The 17,346-nt window shown below is 39.4% G+C and overlaps 2 long non-coding RNA genes across 3 annotated transcripts in view; both read right to left on the bottom strand.

The window, feature by feature from the left end:
- LOC143725560 (uncharacterized) overlaps positions 1–17,346 on the bottom strand; it is a 358,276-nt gene that overhangs the window by 60,906 nt on the left and 280,024 nt on the right. The window lies entirely within an intron of this gene.
- The window catches only part of LOC143725563 (uncharacterized), an 84,882-nt gene that overhangs the window by 26,254 nt on the left and 41,282 nt on the right, over positions 1–17,346 (bottom strand). The gene's annotated exons all lie outside the window — the stretch shown is intronic.

The raw sequence follows: 17,346 nt of genomic DNA, 5'->3' as shown, positions 1-17,346 counted from the left end.
TTGAAGAGGATCAGATCAAAACTGTAGGAGGAGTTCTTTAAAGTACAACATCAGGAAATTACGAAAAATGCACAAAATCTAGGAGGAAGTTCAAAATAGCTGACTACCTGTTGTGTTTAGGGCTATGCTACAAATTAGTATTACCATTCACCTTATGTCAAGATGATTTATGACCCTATGATTGACAGGTGGGCGGGGCTAACCTTTGACCCTCCGGAGGTCCTCCCAGAGGTCCCTTTGATGTAGGGACTAACCTTTGACCTTCCGGAGGGGTGTTCCGGAGGTCCCTTTGATCTAGGGATTAACCTTTGACCTATCGATCGATCAAGTTGACAGTTGTCTTTGATCCTGGCTATGACAGTTGTCTTTAATCTGTGGGTATGATATATCAAGTTGACAGTTGTCTTTGCCCTATTGAGCTTTTTATTATACGTCAAGTTGACAGTTGTCTTTGATCTGTATTATGATGGATCATTTTGCCATTTAGTTTTACCCCATTGATTTTGGCCTATTGACCCCCGGGGGAAATAACTTCTTGCTGTGGGAAATTCCCCCCATGCCAGCCTTGTCGGGGTTAGTTAGAAAATAATTTTTCTAATGTTGCATATACATTAGAATTATCTTTTCAAAACAAAAATAAAATCATCTTACCGTTTCAGAGAATTGGGTTTAAGTTGAAAAGAGTTGAGGATCTTTTGATAAAGTTGAAAAGAGTTCCTCCGAGTGATTCTCTCACCGGCCTTTTGCATCTGACAGTCTCCGCACTGTGTGTGTGTGTGTGTGTGTGGCTGCATGTGAGAGGGAGGGGGGCCATATGATACCCTCCAATTCCTGAAGCAGGGAGTATAAATGGGGATATTGAGAAAAAAGAGATTTTTTCTAATCATGGCACATATCTTACACTAAAGTTGAAAAGCATGTAGCCTACATTTACAAATATAATATTTTCACACTAACTAAAGTTGAAAAGCACTGATCTTTAAAATTATATAAATGAAATGGTTAATAAAATATCTTTTCAAAACAAAAAATAAATAAATACATTTTCACCTGGGTTGAAGAAGTAAATCTACCGCCATGTGTCTGGCCTCGTGGGTATAAGGGTTTGATTTAATGGCAGTTGTGAAGGTTTTATGTTTGAACTTTGACACGCGGCTTCACAGGATCTCCCTCCATATTCCAGAGGAGAGGGGATTGCTGAGTACGGTGAAAGTGAGAAAAGAGTTTTTCTAATAATGCCACATATTTTACACTAAAGTTGAAACACATTCTGTTCTTTAAAAGTATATAAATGAATTTTTATAAAATTTACATTTAGTAATTTACAAATATAATATTTTTCATAATAAAACTAAAGTTGAAAAACCTTCTGTTCTTTAAAAGTATATATGAAACGGTTATAACATTTACATTTAGTCATTGTCAAATATAATATTTTCACCCTAAGTAGAGTGTCAGGAGCCAATCAGATCCCTCACATGTCACCAGGCAAAGATCACTGTCCCCAGATTACTGATCACCTGCACCTGTTTCCACTCAGCACTCACTTCCCAGCCAGCACAAAAGCACCCGATTCACTCCCAGTCATTGTCAAGCCTCCAACAGGAACGACCCTTACCAGTCACCACTTGTCTCACTCTGAGCCATCCTTCAGCAACGGACGTAAAGTATACTTACCTGAAAGAAACTAACCTTGTTGTCCTTGTTCTGATGTTCCCAGGATCCGCTCCATGACTCATGTTCTCCGTTTCCTGGAATCCGCCACGAGTCCCGTTTCCCACTAGATGAGCTGCAAGAGAAAGGGAAAGTATCACTGAACTGGTGAGCTCATTGTCAAGTGCACTTCAAAGGATCTACTCACCTGGAATCCTTCCTGAATCACGCCTATCCACGAACGATCTGAAAAGAGAGAAAAACTCAAGTTATTGATCTGTTACCCGCCACGTTATTCCTTAAGAAGAGGATTCACTCACCTGGATGCATTCCTGCCACATATATCCTCTTCGAGATCACCGTTGAACTCCCGAAACCCTGCATACTTACCTTTGAGTTAAATAAAGATACATTTATGTTTATCACTTACCTCTGTCTCCGAGCCTGAATCCTGACAGAAGGCTTGACCTAACAACAGAAAGAGGTGAGAGATGAATTCCGGACAGCCCGCTGTTGCTACCAGCTCCACACCTACCACCGATCCTCCGACAGAACCCATGTTTACTCCAGTGAGAACTTCCGCGAGCGCCGCTTCTTCGATTACCTGCTTTGCAACTCCCCCGTCGCGCCCAGCGCCCTTCTCTGGCCGGGCGGAGGACTGCAACGGATTTTTACTCCAGTGTTCGCTAGCTCTGGAACAGCAAGTTCAGCTCTATCCCAATGAGAGATCGAAAGTGGCATTTATCATTCAGCAACTCTCTGGAGCAGCTCTGAGGTGGGCAGAGGCGTTATGGATGCAGGAATCCACAGTGGTTGCGTCAGTTAAAGAGTTTGTCAAACATTTTAAGGAAGTTTTCGGACGACCCGCGGATGATTCCTCATTTGGAGAACAGCTCCTACAATTACGTCAAGGAAAGAAGTCATTGACTGAGTATTCTGTGGAATTTCGCACACTTGCATCAAATAGTGGATGGAATGAGAGAGCTCTGATTTCTGTTTTCCGTCGAGGTTTAAACCCAGCTTTGCGCCTCCAACTGGCGATCTATGATGACCGCTTAGGAATTGAGAAATTCATTCAGCAAGCCAAGCGAGTCCATCAACGATCTTTGAGTTGTTACGCTGATCAGTCTCATCACCATCCTGTGTCTTTTCAGAATCCCAAGAATCTCAATCCAGAAAATCAAGTTGAAGAGATGCAAGTCCACACTTCAAAAATTTCTCAGGCTGAACGTGTTCGTCGAAGAGAGATGAAGTTATGTATGTACTGTGGTACCAAGGGTCACTTCAGACTTAACTGCCCAATTCGACCGGGGAAAATGATGGTAAGCTCAGTTTTTAATCAACCCATTGTCTCAGCACCACTCACGATTCCTGTGATATTGAAGATTCAAGGAAAACACATCTCTGTAACAGCTATCATCGACTCAGGGTCCGCGGGAAACTTCATTTCTGGAGAACTCTGTAAGAGGCTCAGTCTGCGAGAGATCAACACTCCCAAGTCTTACGCCATCTACGCTGTAACGGGTGAGTTAATTAACAAGACGAACGTTACCCCCCAGATTGGTCCTATTCAATTGTGTGTGGGAGAGACGCACCAAGAGTGGTTTGAACCATTTGTGTTGCTAAACAGCCAAACAGATCTCATCCTTGGTCGGCCATGGCTCGTCCATCACCAACCCACCATTGATTGGACGTCTGGGAAAATCCTGCAATGGGGATGTCAATGTCCAGAGATCAACGATCCAGTATCCCGTTCATCCAGTAACCCAAGGACCCAAGTGCTCAAAGTTAACTCCACGTCCATAGAGAGTCCCACGGAAAACTTGTCAACTAATATCCCAGCCTGTTATTCTAAGTTCTCTGACGTCTTCAATCCTGTCACTGCTTCCAAGTTACCCCCTCATCGACCATGGGATTGTGCAATAGACCTGATCCCTGATGGACGTCTCCCCAAGGGTCGGATTTACTCCTTGTCCATTCCAGAGCAAGAATCCATGAAGAAATATATCCACGAAGCTTTAGATCAGGGTTACATCAGACCTTCCACATCTCCTGCCGCCGCAAGTTTCTTCTTCGTGGCCAAGAAAGACGGTGGTTTAAGACCATGCATTGATTACAGAGCCTTGAATCAAGTCACTGTGAAGTTTAGTTACCCTTTGCCTCTCATACCTGCTGCTCTCGAACAACTCAGAGAGGCAAAGATGTTCACCAAGCTTGACTTACGGAGTGCGTACAATCTAATCCGTATCAAAGGAGGAGATGAGTGGAAGACTGCTTTCATAACCCCTGCTGGCCACTACGAATATCTTGTCATGCCATATGGTTTGGTCAACGCTCCTTCCGTTTTCCAAAGTTTCATGGATGAGATCCTCAGAGACTGTCTAGGGAAGTTTGTTCTGGTCTATATCGATGACATCTTGATATATTCCAAGAATCCAATCGAACACCAGAGACATGTGTCTCTAGTCCTACAACGTCTCAGAGAATTCACTCTGTTCCTGAAAGCTGAGAAGTGTACCTTTCATCAAAGCACCATCGACTTCCTGGGATACATACTCAGCGATCGAGGAGTGGAGATGGACCAACAAAAGACCGAGACCGTCCTGTCCTGGCCAACTCCCAAGTCCGTGAAGGAGCTTCAGAGATTTCTCGGGTTCGCCAACTTCTATAGGAGATTTATCAACCAGTACAGTCTTCTCACTTCTCCATTGACCTCCTTGCTAAAAGGAAAACCTAAGATCCTGCAGTGGAACCCCGAGGCTGAGAAAGCTTTTCATGCTCTGAAATCTGCCTTCACCAGTGCCCCTTTGCTTCACCATCCAGACCCTGAAAAACCATTCATGGTGGAAGTCGATGCCTCCACCACCGGGGTTGGAGGAATCCTGTCCCAATGTTCCGAGTTCTCCTCAAAGCCACTCCCTTGTGCATTCTTCTCCAAAAAGTTTTCTCCAGCAGAGGCAAACTACGATATTGGAAATCGAGAACTTCTCGCAGTAAAACTTGCCTTGGAAGAATGGCGACATTGGCTAGAGGGAGCCAAACACCCATTTCTAGTCCTAACCGATCATAAGAATCTCCAATACCTGAGAGATGCCAAGCGGTTAAATCCACGTCAGGCCCGATGGGCGTTATTCTTTACACGCTTTCATTTCAAGATTGCCTATCGTCCAGGATCCAAGAATACCCGTGCAGACGCTCTTTCCCGTATCCATGCCCCTGAGAGCCCTGTTGATCAACCTGAGACCATTCTACCCGAGAGGTTATTCGTAAATCCTATCCAGTGGGAAATAAACGAACAGCTTCAAGAATTGGCTCATCAGCAACCCAGAGTTCCCGGATGTCCTCCCGGGAAGATTCATGTCCCTGAAGAATTTCGCAACGCCTTGATTTCCTCAGCTCATTCTTCAGTGGCCACTGGACACCCAGGTATAACCAAGACCTTAGCCACACTTCAGGAGAAGTATTGGTGGGCTCACATGCGCCAAGATATCACTCAGTTCATTCAAGGTTGCATCCCATGTGCCATCTCCAAGGTCCCAAGAAATCTGCCAGTGGGGAAACTGGTCCCCTTGCCTATTCCAAATAGACCTTGGTCCCACATCGGAGTGGACTTTGTTACTGACCTTCCGATTTCTGACGGAAATACTTGCATCCTAGTAGCCATCGATCGGTTCGCGAAGGCATGCAAGTTCATTCCATTAAAGGGACTTCCAACCGCCTTTGATACTGCTGAGCTTCTCATGGAACATGTCTTTCGAAATTTCGGTCTGCCAGAGGACATTGTCTCCGATCGAGGGCCACAGTTCATTTCCCGAGTCTGGCGATCATTTTTCACTCTCATGAATGTGACAGTGAGTCTGTCTTCCGGGTATCATCCACAAACCAATGGACAAACCGAGAGAAAGATCCAGGATCTAGGTCGGTTCTTGCGCACATTCTGCCACTCCAACCAGAACATCTGGAGTAGGTACCTCATCTGGGCAGAATATGCACAGAATTCCCTCCGACAAGCATCCACTCAATTGACTCCATTCCAATGTATCCTTGGTTACCAACCTCCGTTATTCCCATGGTCCGGTGAACCTTCAGAAGTGCCCGCGGTTAACAAATGGTTTGAGGAGAGCGAACAGGTCTGGAACCAAACTCATCAGCACATCTGACAAGCTGTGAATAGACAACAGCAGTTCGCTGACACCCGCCGAAGATCCACGCCAGAATACCAACCTGAGCAACTAGTCTGGCTTTCCACTCGAGATATCAAACTGCGCCAGTCATGTAAGAAATTAAATCCCAAGTACATCGGACCCTTTCCAATTGTCAAGCAAGTCAACCCAGTCACTTACCAGCTCCGGTTGCCCCCAGACAGTGTTGTGCATGAACGCGTTCAATGAACGACGTTCACTGAACACGTTCATATTTTCGCCGAACGCTGAACTGAACGAATCACTTTTCATACAATGAACGTGATCGAGAGCGGCGCTCACTCTGGCAGGAATGAGCAGCACGCGCAGTTCACGTTCACGCTCATTTGAAAAGTCAGGTTTTACCTCCAACCCCCGTTTTGAGTCGCCGAATCCACCCCCCCTCTGTGCTCCGGGACCTCCCACTTTACAAATTAAGCACTGGGTTTTACGACAGACACTGTTTACGGCAAACACCTTGATGGTCCAGCATGGCTAGTGCTACTAGTTCACGTGATTCAAACTTAGCTACTGCTGAAGCCAGTTTTGAAGAGCACTAAGCAGAGTTGTATGTACAAACAAAGGAAGACTCACACGGAAAAAACCTTACGTTTTTGTGCAAACTGTGCCCACCGGGACTAAACAAACAAGTACGTACGTCAGCCACATCGAGCTCAAATTTGAAGCGACACATCGAGTTACGTCATCCAAGCTATCTTGGAAAATATCTGCGACTGAATGATGAACGCAAGAAATCATTAACGAAGAGAGGAACGCCGGCGCCGCCAAGCACACCCACCCAAGTTAAGCTCACTGCATTTAGTAGAGGACCTGCTGTTTCCTTGGTTTGTGTTGGTTGAGTATTGCACATTGAGCAGGGTAAGCCCAAGCTAATTTGACATTACATTACATGACTACTTTGGTCTGGTTTACATAGTTACTGCCGTTCAGAATATGCTGGATTTTTGTCAGTAGACTGATCTTTTCCCCATGAACCTGAATATACCTTTTTTTTTAAGTCCTGGGTAATTTGGTTAATGCTGGCTAAATAAAAGTTTCACTGAACATACAGTATACCTTGACTGCATCTTGTATTTTCCAATTTCTACATATCATGATTACACATTATTTAAGGGGTAAATATATTCTCTATCTGAACATTATTTTTCTCCTGGCTATAATAATTGTCTCTTGTTTATTGGTACAATAATTTTGATTAGTTTTAGAGTGGCAGTGATTTGCAGCTGGTAATGGATGGTAAAGAGGTTCTATTGAGTAAGATAGTGGCCTATCTTAAAAAGAATTTAACAAATGAACGTGAACTAGTTCATTTTTAGATATGTGAACTTAGTTCATTTTTAAAAAAAATGAACTATGAAAATGAACTAGTTCATAATCATCTGTGTGAACTGAACTTTGAGCTAGTTCTTTTTAAGTATGAACTGGCACAACACTGCCCCCAGAATACCGTATCCATCCCACGTTTCACGTCTCACTTATGAAACCCCATCATCCACAGATTCCCCAGTCAGTCAACGAGGTCGAACCCGAAGAAAACCCCCCGATACCACCCGTTGAACCTGAGCCCATCTACCTCATCAAGGAGATCTTGGACTCTCGACGTCGGGGAGGTCAGTTAGAATACCTCATTGATTGGGAGGGATATGGGCCAGAAGAGAGAAGTTGGGTACCTCGTAATGATGTTCTTGATCCCAGTCTGCTCCTAGAATTCCATGCTCAGCATCCCGAGAAACCTGCACCACGACCCAGAGGCAGACCCCCACGACGTCGAGGTCCAAGGTCCGCTGGCGCAGATTCTGGAGGGGGGGTACTGTCAGGAGCCAATCAGATCCCTCACATGTCACCACGCAAAGATCACTGTCCCCAGATTACTGATCACCTGCACCTGTTTCCACTCAGCACTCACTTCCCAGCCAGCACAAAAGCACCCGATTCACTCCCAGTCATTGTCAAGCCTCCAACAGGAACGACCCTTACCAGTCACCACTTGTCTCACTCTGAGCCATCCTTCAGCAACGGACGTAAAGTATACTTACCTGAAAGAAACTAACCTTGTTGTCCTTGTTCTGATGTTCCCAGGATCCGCTCCATGACTCATGTTCTCCGTTTCCTGGAATCCGCCACGAGTCCCGTTTCCCACTGGATGAGCTGCAAGAGAAAGGGAAAGTATCACTGAACTGGTGAGCTCATTGTCAAGTGCACTTCAAAGGATCTACTCACCTGGAATCCTTCCTGAATCACGCCTATCCACGAACGATCTGAAAAGAGAGAAAAACTCAAGTTATTGATCTGTGTTACCCGCCACGTTATTCCTTAAGAAGAGGATTCACTCACCTGGATGCATTCCTGCCACATATATCCTCTTCGAGATCACCGTTGAACTCCCGAAACCCTGCATACTTACCTTTGAGTTAAATAAAGATACATTTATGTTTATCACTTACCTCTGTCTCCGAGCCTGAATCCTGACATAGAGTTGAAATACATTCTGTTCTTTAAAAGTATATAAATGATATGATGATATCGTTCATTTAAGAATTTAACCATCTTTTCTAAATTTACTGAAACACACTGCACCAATTAGTTTTGTTTTAGATGAACACAAAATAAAGAAAATCATCTTACATTTTCAGAGAATTGAAGAAGTAAATCCCAACACATCATTGTCCATTTAACGTATGAATGTATTTACAAAGATGCAATAAGTTTAAAGTTTTGATACAAAATATCCCAAAGTGTTTTTCTCCCACACCGGCGTTTTGACACTCTGTGATTCAGAGTGGAGGAGGAATGGGTGTGTGTGTGTGTGTGCGTGTGCGTGTGCGTGCGTGCGTGCGTGTGTGTGTGTGTGTGTGCGTGCGTGTTACATGATACCCTCCGCATTGCTGGGGACAGTGAGAAAAATAAAAGAAGATTTCAATTCAATTCAATGAATTATTTAAAGTCTAAATAAAAACATTGTAATACAGTCGAATCTTCTATTTATCTTTTGAATGATTTTGTTTAACGGTGACCTAAAGTATAATTTTATTAATATAGTCATAGCCATAATGATTTTTGTACTGTATCCCGTACACCTAAACACGACCATCACAGAAAACAGCATTTTTACATTTTCCAAAATAAATAAATAAAAATAAATAAATCATTTAATATAATTTCTAAGCTGTTATGCACTCATACTAACTCAGTTCCATAAATTAACTAATCTCTATATTTAAATTAAATGATTATAAATAAAGTATATAACTCAATGAATAATAACAAACATGTTACTAAAATGTATTCAAACGATTTAAACATAGTTTTAGCTAAATGAATTAATATATATATAAAATAAAAGTAAAAAGATCAGGGTCACTCAAGGATGTCTTAATTCTTTGTTTTGGTGTATTTTTTAAAAGATAGATAGATGTTTTACACGACCTACATGTCTCAAGTGAAGATGATGGTTTGAACCATCATTATATTAAATTACACCAATTCCTGTGAATTCTGTCGTATATGAACAAAGAGAAGACATAGAGTTCACTAACATTACCGCTAACTGTAGGAAACAGATATCCAGGGGAAAGTGTAAAGAAAAACACCATCCAAAACATTACAATCACACCCGGCGATACGATAAGTGTTACGATAGTGTTGTTAAAATGAAACCGCGGTAAACAATTTAAGAACACTAGCGCTGTTAAACATGCGGTTCAAATAACAATGTTCAGTATAAACAAGAATCCAACTCTAATGCGACTGAGCTTGTTTCACATATAACTGTTGATAGTTAGGTATAATCGTTAGATAATTTATCAAACAATTGAAATTTACGATATGTTAAAACATTTTGATGATGGGGCAAAAACTGCTTACCACATGTTTTCATAACTTACTGCTTACCGTCTGTTTTCTGGATCAGTCCTAAAACTCTGGTGTCAAAGTATTGGTGTGGACGGAATAAAAATTAATCATCCCACCTTACACGTAAAAATACTGCTTATCAAAGACAATTCATTAGCTTAACTGCTGTTCGGCTACATGCACAAAATAACTGTGTATCTATGACCGTGCTGTGAAATGTGCAATAGTTAGACGAGTTTGAAGCGTAATAGTTTTATAGGTACCATAAAAACAGTAATACTCATCTTTCATGATGACGTTTCGTAGACATAGCAGAAAGATGTTCTAAAAGAAATTTGATTGGTTTAGTCTTAAACACTCACATAGAAGGATTTAATTCTCTTTATGCTATATTTGCCCATGTTTCTCATAAATTCCTAAATGTTTGATCACACTCGTAGACTATAGTTTTGCAAACTGTACAAAAACAAAAAGAAACAATATGTAAACGGCGTAATCGACTAGTATATAAAATGTCAATTACAAACATTCAAAACTGATTCCAACTGGTCTTCCTGTATTTGTTTTAAATGGTTCGTGCCGTATTTAATTTTTTAGCAAGTTGGCCTCTAGAATTTACTTTTGTGCAATTTTATCAGCCGTAGTGCGGGACTTTGTTTAACAGCCTCGAGCTTTAATGAATAGGTCTATCTCAGCGCAATAGTCAGTTGTGATTCTGCTGTAATAGTTTAAGTGTGAAACAGCACACCCTTACTTCTGCGTTAATACTTTGTGTGATTTCACATCGTAGATAGAGGGAAAGTTGCACTAAAAAACGAAGTATCAATTTAGTTCTCAAACAGAAATACTATCGCTTAAATTATTAATGGTCATTTATACCTATAAACACTGAATGTTGACGACTCTCAAAGAAAAGTCTTCAGCTAAAACACATACAGTCCGACATTCAAAATGTGAAACAGTGTCGTCTGCTATCTGAATAGTAATAGTAATAAAACCATTATTTGCAAACTTTTGTGTATTTGTTATAAACGATGCTTTTCAATCCTCTTTTCTTAGTGATTTGGTCTTTTGAATCTTACATGGATGTTTTGGACCGGGTGATTCATTTATTCATTTACATTTATTCATTTAGCTGACGCTTTTCTCCAAAGCGACTTACAATTGCTATATTTCAGAGGTCGCACACCTCTGGAGCAACTAGGGGTTAAGTGTCTTGCTCAGGGACACATTGGTGTCTCACAGTGGATTCGAACCCGGGTCTCTCACACCAAAGGCATGTGTCTTATCCACTGCGCCATCACCACCATTCCTGTTTATATTCCTGTTCCTGATCATAAAGATTATGTTTTAAAGGTAGGCCATAGTCTTTACAAGTCTGTGACAAAATATGTTGAATAAATATCGCTGCGGTGTGACAAAATATGTTGGTGTGTAAAAATACACCCAAACATTTAAGCACAACTATGTGCACCCATACTAAGCGGGAGAATATCTAACTGTCGCTTGTGAACATTCCACCATCTGTGTATTTGGGGTCAGCGAACACCATTAGCTCATACATCTCTTTAATTTGTGCTGGATGTAAAAAATAAAGGGTAATAACAACCAAACAAAAACGTTAAATCAGCATGAAACCACAATATTAATAAATAAAATATGGTTTAATTAAAGTTTGATAATGACTTGCATATTATTTTCTTTTAGTAAAGCTATGCCTGGATCAGCCAACACAAAGTTTTGCGTTGTGGGTGAGACCGCACAAAAGATTACACCAATATTGGCTTTCTCGAACATTGCACAATTGCACTATGCCTGAAACTTAGTAATCAACATGCATTTCTAGATCTGTCAAAAAATCATCTGTTATCATTGTTTAGATGTATTTTAAAACATTGCTTTTTCTTAAAAAACATTGTGTCAGGCGTATTTGGTAGTATGATTATCTTGTTCATCGTGTTATAACTCCATATTTATCAGGCTGATATTTGTAGAAATAAGCAAAGTAAATGTATAAAACAAATGAACCAGTTAATGGCCTTGCGTCTGAACACAACAGGTATGAAGATATGTTTGGTTTTAACTTTTTATTCTAACTTTAAAGCTAGATTATCATTTGAAAAGGTTAATACAGTATTTGATTTTGGGGGAACGTTGCAAACTAGCGTCGTTAAACTTAATCTTTGGTTGTTAAGGGAAATTAAATATTCTCAGGAGACCCCTTGACCCCTGAAGTTATGACTTCTGAAGATCTCTCACGTGTAGATTCACTCGGTTGAAAAATGCTGTTTTGTAATTTACACATCTGAAATTAAAGGACAAGTAGTTTTTTGAAAAGTATTTTACTAGCTAAAATCAATGTCTTTATTCATAAATATGATCTCATTGGTGTAAAATTAGCCCTGCCAATGATCTGACTTATCCTCGTAAGCGAAGAATTTCTTATCTTTAATTACATGGTACGGGTAAGTCCATGGAGACCGCCATGTTGTTCCGCCATCTTGAAAAACTATAATAGCAGAGAGGGACAAAAAGCACTAGCCAACCTCAACGCGTTTTTGTTCAGAGCCGGCTGACTGAACCAGAGACTGAACCCAGCTGAAGCTCCCAAGGAGGTCAGTGAGAGGCGCTTGTTGTCACTCCCCCGGCAAATTTGAAAGGCTGCACTGCGCGGTACTTCATAATGCAATCCTAGTAACCAAAAAGCATAAACATTTTATTTAAAAGGAAACGTGACTGGCGAATTCAAAACGAGGGTAAATATTAGCTTTTCCCCGGTGGATAGAGCTAATGAAGGAGAAAGACGTTGAAAAGGGACGCTGAAGTCCTGCTTTCTTCTCGTAGGTAAGTCAATGTTATGGTTTAAATTACAAGCTTTTTTCATTGCTTGATTGTTTAATTCATGATATAGGCAGCATAACAGTAGAACATGTATAGTTAAACCCGATGAAGTGCTATTGGAAGACATGTCGTAGCTTCTCGGTACAGAATGGTTACCGTAGTTGCAACACGCTTTTGAAAAAGCGATGCGCTAGATGGGAGAAATTCCTACACAACGTACCTTTAAGGACTAAATTGTAGGGTCTTTAACAAACAGCTTTCAAAATGGAGGGGGTCAAAGGGCATGTTTTCCTTCTATAGAGTATCATCAGCTCCCCCAAAGGCTGTTCCAACAGACAAACTGTCGCATCAACAAATGATAACATTTTAAAAGATTTCTTAAAAACAAAACATAACAAAAACAAACAAACACATTGTGACAAACTTTGACAACATGTTTCATGCGGCATGGACAAAAATACTGTTTGAAATAATTTGTATAAGATCTAAGATACCAAAGTACAGTTTTTGCTTTAAAATTATAAAATTGCTTTAAACTGTTTAGTAAAAATAATATCTTAGGTTAAATTTATGTAAAATCATTTATATCATACATAAGTCTTCTAAGAAGATAAATAGAAGATACGATTTTAATAAAACGTTAAAGATTTGATTTAAACAGTCTTTTAATTTTAAAAGATCTAATTTAAACTTTTAATATTTGAAATGAATTTAGTATGAATAAAACTCTTGGAAGCACACTAACTTTACTGTGACAGTGTACCCCAGAGGCTCATCTGTCCTGCATCTCGGGGCTCAAGCATTCATTTCACCCTGTAGTTTATCACTGAAGGTTCCTTGGAAAGGGCTTTGTTTATGACAACTTAAACTATTTGCTTTTTGGACTGTTTTTATCATTGCATAAAGAACTATATCTTCGGCACTATGAAAATGTAAGGTATTTTTATATTTATATATATATATATATATATATATATATATATATATATATATATATATATATATATATTAATGAATTTATCTAAAACTATGTTTAAATCGTTTGAGTACGTTTTAGTAACATATTTGTTATTATTCATTGAGTTATATACTTTATTTATAATCATTTAATTTAAATATAGAGATTAGTTAATTTATGGAACTGAGTTAGTATGAGTGCAAAACAGCTTAGAAATTATATTAAATGATTTATTTATTTTTATTTATTTATTTTGGAAAATGTAAAAATGCCTTTTTTCTGTGATGGTCGTGTTTAGGTGTACGGGATACAGTACAAAAATCATTATGGCTATGACTATATTAATAAACATTATACTTTAGAGCACCATTAAACAAAATCATTAAAAAGATAAATAGAAGATACGACTGTATTACAACGTTTTATTAAGACTTTAAATAATTCATTGAATTGAATTTAAATCTTCTTTTATTTTTCTCACTGTCCCCAGCAATGCGGAGGGTATCATGTAACACACACACACACACACACACACACACACACACACACACACACACACGCACACGCACACGCACACACACACACGCACACACACACACCCATTCCTCCTCCACTCTGAATCACAGAGTGTCAAAAAGCCGGTGTGGGAGAAAAATACTTTGTGATATTTTGTATCAAAACTTTAAACTTATTGCATCTTTGTAAATACATTCATACGTTATATGGACAATGATGTGTTGGGAGTTACTTCTTCAATTCTCTGAAAATGTAAGATGATTTTCTTTATTTTGTGTTCATCTAAAACAAAACTAATTGGTGCAGTGTGTTTCAGTAAATTTAGAAAAGATGGTTATTTTTAAAATGAACGATATAATCATATCATTTATATACTTTTAAAGAACAGAATGTATTTCAACTCTACTTAGGGTGAAAATATTATATTTGTAAATGACTAAATGTAAATGTTATAACCGTTTCATATATCCTTGTAAAGAACAGAACGTTTTCAACTTTAGTTAGTGTGAAAATATTATATTTGTAAATGTAAATTTTATAAATATTTCATTCATATACTTTTAAAGAACAGAATGTGTTTACACTTTAGTTACTGGGAGATATTTTCTCACCGTCCTCAGCAATCCCCTGTCCTCTGGAATATGGAGGGAGATCCTGTGAAGCCGCGTGTCAAAGTTCAAACATAAAACCTTCACAACTTCATTAAATCAAACCCTTATACCCACGAGGCCAGACACATGGCGGTAGATTTACTTCTTCAGCCCAGGTGAAAATTTATTTATTTATTTTGTGTTTTGAAAAGATATTGCATTAACCATTTCATTTATATACTTTTAAAGATCAATGGTTTTTCAACTTTAGTGTAAGGTATTTGTAAATGACTAAATGTACATTTCATTTATATACTTTTAAAGATCAATGGTTTTTCAACTTTAGTGTAAGATATTTGTAAATGACTAAAATGTATAACCATTTTAAAGGAGCAGCATGCTTTTCAACTTTAGTGTGAGATATGTAGCATTATTAGAAAAACTCTTTTTCTCACAATCCCCATTTATATAGCGTGCTCAGGAATGCCAGGATATCGGATGACACGCACACACTCACAGACAGACGCACACACACAGTGCGGAGACTGTCAGATGCAAAAGGAGAGAATCACTCGGAGGAACTTTTTTTCAAAAGATCCTCAACTCTTTTCAACTTAAACCCAATTCTCTGATTCACGGTAAGATGATTTTACTTTTGTAATTCTAATCTATTCTAATCTATATGCGACATTAGGAAAATTATTTTCTCACCCCGACACGGAGGGGATTTCCCACATCAAGAAGTTATTTCCCCCCGGGGTCAATAGGTCAAAATCAATGGGGCAAAGGCAACTGGCAAAGACAACTGGCAACTTGATATATCATACAAAGGTCAATAGGGTAAAGACAACTGTCAACTTGATCGATCGATAGGTCAAAGGTTAATCCCTACATTAACGGACCTCCGGAACAACCCCTCCAGAAGGTCAAAGGTTAATCCCTACATCAAAGGACCTCCGGAACACCCTCCGCAAGGTCAAAGATTAGCCCCGCCCACCTGTCAATCATAGGGTCATAAATCATTTTGACATAAGGTGAATCATATAACTACTTAAGGATTATTTATTTTATTTTTTTATTTTTATTTTAAGGATCAGTCTCAGGATTATTCCTCACAGCCTCGCAAGACGACATAGTAGGCTACATTAATCTGATTAATCTTTATCGAGTTGATGTGGGCGTTGACACGTTTGCATGTGTTGCCTCAGATCGTTTGCGTTTGAATAGCGCGCGCTCTCCGTGGGCGTGTCACATTAGCAGAATAATGAGCTGCGAGAACTATAATGAGAACGGCTGACATCTCTCTCTTTTTATTGATTTATAGATTACATAAACAGAGAACATTTATTTTAGTTTTGAATTAGATGATTTAAAAGTACACAGTTCAATGATTATAAAGATATATTGATCATGCTTGGTTGAATAGTATTCGCTGAGTTTTGTTTAAGTTTAGAGACGTGCTCCAGAAAAAAAGTTCACGGAGACAGAGAGGCAGAAAGCACACCCTGTTTATTTTCTTTATTTTACAAAAGCACAATTTATTTCAATTCTAAGTGGACACATAAAAAAGTAGACATTTAACAGTTTATTTTTTCATATTTCTTAAGTCTGTATGACCAAAAATGACAAAGTATTTTAAGTCTATTTTGCTGCTGTGTGAAAAGAATCGAGCAAAATGCACCAGCACGTTTGCTGACCCCAGAGTTGTATTTAATACATAGGGAAAAATATGAAGAAACGAGACGTTGGGGAATCTCCTCTGTCTCATGCACAAGTCTAAATGCTGTAATGCCAAGCAGAAAACTAAGTCACAGGGCATGTAATTATGGAAAAGTACCTGAAAAACCATGTACAAAGAATCTTATGCCTAGGTGGGTTTGGTGGAAGGTACCAAGAGGTACTAAAAAACAATGTATGAGGTACTTTTTAAAAAGCGCATGCGCAGAGATACTCCACCAATAGAAAGAAGGCCTCGGACCAGGTGTTTCTAACTGTAGCAAAACTCCGAGGAGGAGCAATAAGAAAAAGATAACTGTACAGATGCTCATTGAGTACCAATGATAAGATAAAGGTATAAGACCTGAATGTTGACCATTGTAAAGTCAGATGAACAGCTGGCATCTCACTTTGTTGAATTGCTCAATAAAGTTAATTCTTCGGAGACCTGGAACTTCCTGACCTGGACCTTTGAAAAAGTAGACTAATAAAAAAAAAATTCAAATGGCTTTATATATTTGTGGCGAGTTGGACGAGGCCGAGGGCCGTGAGAGAAAGGCACGAGGCCGGTGGCGTGATTACTGATGAGCGACACCTGTGAGACGCACCGGTCTCGTGTCTCTCACGGAGGAGCGGACGCTTAAAAGGAGGAGCGACGACAGTGGAGATCGAGAGAGACCAGGCCTGGATCTATGTTGTGTTTTGTTTCTGTTTTGTATGGCCAGCAGTCGTCCGTGAGGGGCTGCTGGTTTATACTTTCGTTTTTGTATTTGTTTATTTATTTGATTAAAAGTGTTAAATGTTCGCTGGTTCCCGCCTCCTTCCCATATCATCTGAACCTTGTTACAATATTTTTTGTTTTTTTACCTTTGTAAGACCCAGGAAATAACAGAAGATTTCACTGTGAAACATGTTTTGCGTGTGTCGTTTCTATCAAGCTTGCAATTGTGTTAACTGTGATAACTTTATATTCTAAAAGTTTCTTACACTGTTACAATCTCAGCAGGGATGAATTATG

Source organism: Siphateles boraxobius, unplaced genomic scaffold (assembly GCF_051911475.1).
Source record: "Siphateles boraxobius isolate OS27281-9 unplaced genomic scaffold, OSU_SipBor_1 77, whole genome shotgun sequence".
Taxonomy (NCBI): Eukaryota; Metazoa; Chordata; class Actinopteri; order Cypriniformes; family Leuciscidae; genus Siphateles; species Siphateles boraxobius.
The sequence above is the reverse complement of the archived record's forward strand: the minus strand, read 5'-3'. Positions and strand labels throughout refer to the sequence as shown.